Consider the following 4,556-nt stretch of genomic DNA (forward strand, 5'->3'; position numbering starts at 1 on the left):
GCTTTCAAGTGAAATATGGTGGAAAAATAGCACTATTTTCAGAAATCAGGCAGAGCTTTCGATAGAACCAGGGGCCACTTATCCCATGGGTCCATGTGGGCATGACCCGGGATCTCATATCCGGGAAGGGGGCGTCAGGTGGAGAGAGGGTGGTTGAGAGTAGATCTCTGGTTGAGATTTCCGAGATTGATCACGTGATAAGCAGGCATTTCTAGGCATCTGGGATGGAGGGGGGTTCCCTCAGAAAAGCCTATTGTCCGGAAGCCCGCGATACTCAAGACGGCCTTAGTCCTTCTGTGGAAGAGTCACTGACTTAAGGGGACTAGCGATATACAAGTCAAGGACACTGGAATAGTCATTTTAAATTTTATTAATATGTATATACACAATTTTTTTCAATTAATAAATATGGCGTCAAAAGGGAAAATCAATCGCCAAAAACAAAAACGAATCAAATGAATAGTTTTAAAATTTGTCCAATCAAATGAATAGTCATTGGTTGACCAATCAATCACCATGACGGTCGAATTTCCCCCCATCCTAATATTGTCTGTTGTCCAGTCCGAGTGAATTTCGATGTAAGAGTCATCATTTCTTTCCTCTAGGATTTTAAACCCCTTTTGGCGCGAGGGGTGCTCGTCGAGCACCGCGTCTTCAGAAGCTCCTCGGCCCGTACACGAGGAAGTTGCGTTGCCTCTGCCTGCTCGGCATCATCAGGTCGACTGGGCGGAAAGGCTGGAACATGGTCGGCCCGAAACCCGGCACGATATCCGAACCGTACCCGGACGTCGCCATGAAGTTGCCGGCCCCGCCAGCGGCGCCCATGCTGGGGTTGCGGATGGCGCTCTCGAATCGGTCGCGGTCGTTCTGGGCCTGCTTCAGGAGCCTGGTCTCGTACCTGGTCATGGCCTTTTTGACGTCGACCGACTTGCCGTTGATGTTGTGGTACTCCAGCAGGACGATCTTGTCGACGGGGTCGTAGTCGTCGAACTCGACGAACGCGAAGCCCCTCTTGCGGCGGGTGTCGCGGTCGACGATTACGTCGACGTTTCGCACGTGACCGAACTCGCCGAAGTAGTCGCGCAGGTCATCCGAGTCGACGGCGTCACCGAGTCCACCGACGAATAACTTCTTGACGGTCAGGTGCCCGTACAGCCTCTCGAAGTACTGTTTCGGTACAGCCCTGCGTAATTCAACCTACGGACGGGATAATAGAAAGGTAGAGGACAACACATTAGGTCCCGAATTCCCAGAGACTGCAATCTAACCGTATTATACACATGGGCAACCGAGTAATATGGGCTAGAAGGTAGCATCTTAACCCCAAAGACCTAGTCCCAGAATAATAACGATTAATAATGGCCTAGTCCTGAAAAATGGCGAATGTCCCAGAATTGTATGGGTGATGTGATCGGGGCTGGTATGAGTAAAGTATTAGTAGTTCCAGAATAATCTAAATCAATACTACCAAAGACTGAAACCCCCACCACATTAAATTCTGCACATGGCCATCCGAGTAAGAATACATAGACAAAGCAAGGGCAGGGCTCCAGCCCTAGGGGCCTGGTCATAGACAAGCTGCGCTCCTGCTGTCGTGATTGTGGACGACGAGTATTTTGAGATCAGAGGGCTGGACTCGAGGGCCAGTGATACTTGGGCTCCGCTGTCCAGCACGCTCAGTCGTCTCCAGTGTAACCCAACCCTAAAGAATAAAGGGCTTACACCCCCCCCCTTCCGGATTGAGCCCGTCATGTCTGGTCCTACAGCCCTGTGGACTGTAGTGCCATTCCCTAGGCTCTGTCCCATGAGGGATATAAGCGCATTACCCCGAGGGGTTTAGGCCACGCTGGAGAGAAAAATATCATATATCCTCCCTCGGGTTTGAAGCGTGAACCGTGACAGCAACCTTCACGGTAGTAGACCAGCATCTTACCACCACGCCACTCTGGCGCCAACCGAGCCCTGTAGACTGGCACAAATATTATTTCTGTACTTTGGCATAAATTCACCATAGAGGGGGGAGGCGAGCCAAATATCTCAGCCTAGGGGCCCGGCTACAGATTGCGAAGGCCATGGCCAGATGGTACATCTTTACCCACCAAAGACCAGGTCCCAGAATAATCTAAAGCCCATACCACTAAAGACTGCAATCCCATTATATTGAATTCCACACATGGGCATCCCGAAAATTTAAGGAGAACTAAGAATGCATGGGATCAGTGCCATCGGAACCGGGGGAGGGGAGGTTCAGTAGGTGCTCGAACAACAGCAGTATTCTATAGTACCGGTCTGAGCACCCCAGAATCAATTCTGAAATCGATATATTTTATATAAAAATCAAGTCGAGCACCCACAGGTCTAAAACATTTCCGACGCCTTTGCATAGAATAGAAGGTACGAGATACACCAAGTCCTGAAATTTCGAAGGCGGAGTCCCAGAAAAAGTGCAAGTGCCTAAGCCTAGTCCGTAAAACCTACACTGGGAAGACTTACACGTGGGCATCTCTCGAGGCCGAGGATGACCGCTTACATAATATACACGGGGGAAAAACTCGGAAAATGCCCTACGATTGGACACCATCACTACAAGGTAGGTCACACAAGATGGTGGACAACAACTCACCTCACGGCCGCGGAAGGAATGCGGCCTCTCGTTCTGGACCCGGTCGACGGCGTCGCGGCTGTCAAAGGTGACGAACCCGAATCGGCGGGACCTACCGGTGATGCGGTCCTTGAGGACGACGCAGTCGGTGACGCTCCCGTAGGTCTGGAAGTATTCTCTGAGTTCGTTCTCTGTCACGGACGGCTCCAAACCTCCGATGAATAGCTTGCGGAACCTCTCTTCAGTCATGTTTTCTTTTCTGCTGGTGGTTCGTGAAAGTCCTCCGCCGAGTGTCCTCCTGTTGTTGTTCGCAGCTGAGGGAGAGGGGAGGGGGATTAGCCGATCGGGATTCTAGACAGAAAAATGGGAGTTGGTTTTCTTATTTTTCCTGTTGCCAGATATTGCTTCCGCTCTGAACTGATAACTTGTTGTGAATGATTCGACTTTTGGGCCCCTTCTTTTCCTTCTGTTTGGATCGCCAACAGGTACGAGAGAGTCCTCGGATTTTTCACCTCTTAACAAAATGGTCGATTCTCGATTGTTGGTCAACACAGTTCCAACTATTTGGGTCCCCGATAACTAACATCTATTCCAATGACTCGTCTAATCCTTCTCTGATATTTGCCCAACACTAAAATATCCTCTGGGTTCAATCAAAAATATCGATCATTTTCATGAAAGGCGTTGAAAGACCCCTGAATAGGATCTAATAGAATCCTGAATAGACGTGAATCCTATTCGGACAGTCCAGTGTTTCCCCCCAATGTGAATGATTTGCTCCTTGGGAAAGGGAGGGCGCAAATCCTGTAGTAGCCCAAGGCATAGACTGGAATCTTTGGCGTGCCCCCAAGCCAGACTTTTCACGCCACAACCCCTTTGAAGTAAATTTACAGCGCGAAGAACCAAAAAAAATGATGGTAATTGTACCAGGCCTCAGGGCTGGAGCCCTATCAGTCGCACCCTTGGGGGAGGGGCATTTATTTTCTGATGGAGGTGCGGTGTTATGAGACAAATCAATATGGATCAACAAAGTGCAGTACCTATCCGTTTGCGGACACTAGCTGCCCAATATGGATCAACAAAGTTTAGAGGACCCTGGGATAAAACGGCTCACTGAAAAATCTTTATTTGGAGCCCCTAGGCTGGGATTTTTGGTGGATCTCCGGCCATGTTTCTTATGGGCAACTTCTTTAGTGAATCTATAGTGTAAAAATGCAAAAGAAAAATAAGAATCGTCACGTGCCCAGAGCTGGAGCCTATCAGAGCCCTACCCTTGTGGGAGGAGGGGGGCCTGTCTGGAGGCCTCCTTAACGAATGTGGAAGATATGGTGTGCTCTAGAGGAAACCCAAACAGGCATAAATATTTTTACATATTTCACGCCCCTCCCCACATAGAAGGACAGACCGGGCTCCAGCCCCTGGGCCCGAGATGAATCCCATTATTTTTTTTTCCCTACAAAATTTTACTGAAGAGAGGGCCACCAAAAATCCCAAGCAGACAAAGCTTTGACCTGGGGTCCCAGAAATCAAACTAAATAAGCGCTTTACGAGTTTTTTTACACTATAAATTTACCTGAAAATCAATATGAGATACCCACTAACATCCTTGCCTAGGGATCTTGTCAAAAAATGTAGGGGCCGCGGCCCCGTCACCTATTTGGTGGGGGTATCATTGTGTTAAGAAACGATTCAAATGTCAATATGCGTTTAACCTAGCGCTCAGTGAAATAAAGGCCGTCATTATAAGGACGTAACGTCCACAAAACAGCAATTACGGCCTGAAAAAAATCGAATCGCCACGCACCATAAAAAAAAAAGGTAAACGGAGGCCGGCCTAAGCATTTTTCTTTCAAAAAGTAAAAATAACTGCTACAGTTTCCTGTTAACCTCTTGTACAAGCCCAGTTGGTGGGCTTCCGAAGGCCTTCTCGTAAAAAAAAAAATGGTTTCCACAA

General features: G+C 48.5%; 1 pseudogene; it reads right to left on the bottom strand.

Annotated features, from left to right (window-relative positions):
- Nucleotides 1-654: 654 nt before the first annotated feature.
- LOC149068838 (heterogeneous nuclear ribonucleoprotein A2 homolog 1 pseudogene) lies at nt 655-2,851 on the bottom strand (annotated as a pseudogene).
- Nucleotides 2,852-4,556: the final 1,705 nt, after the last annotated feature.

Source organism: Pholcus phalangioides, unplaced genomic scaffold (genome assembly GCF_987345545.1).
Source record: "Pholcus phalangioides strain wild (caught in Gottingen) unplaced genomic scaffold, Ppha-v1.0 ptg000024l_1, whole genome shotgun sequence".
NCBI lineage: Eukaryota > Metazoa > Arthropoda > Arachnida > Araneae > Pholcidae > Pholcus > Pholcus phalangioides.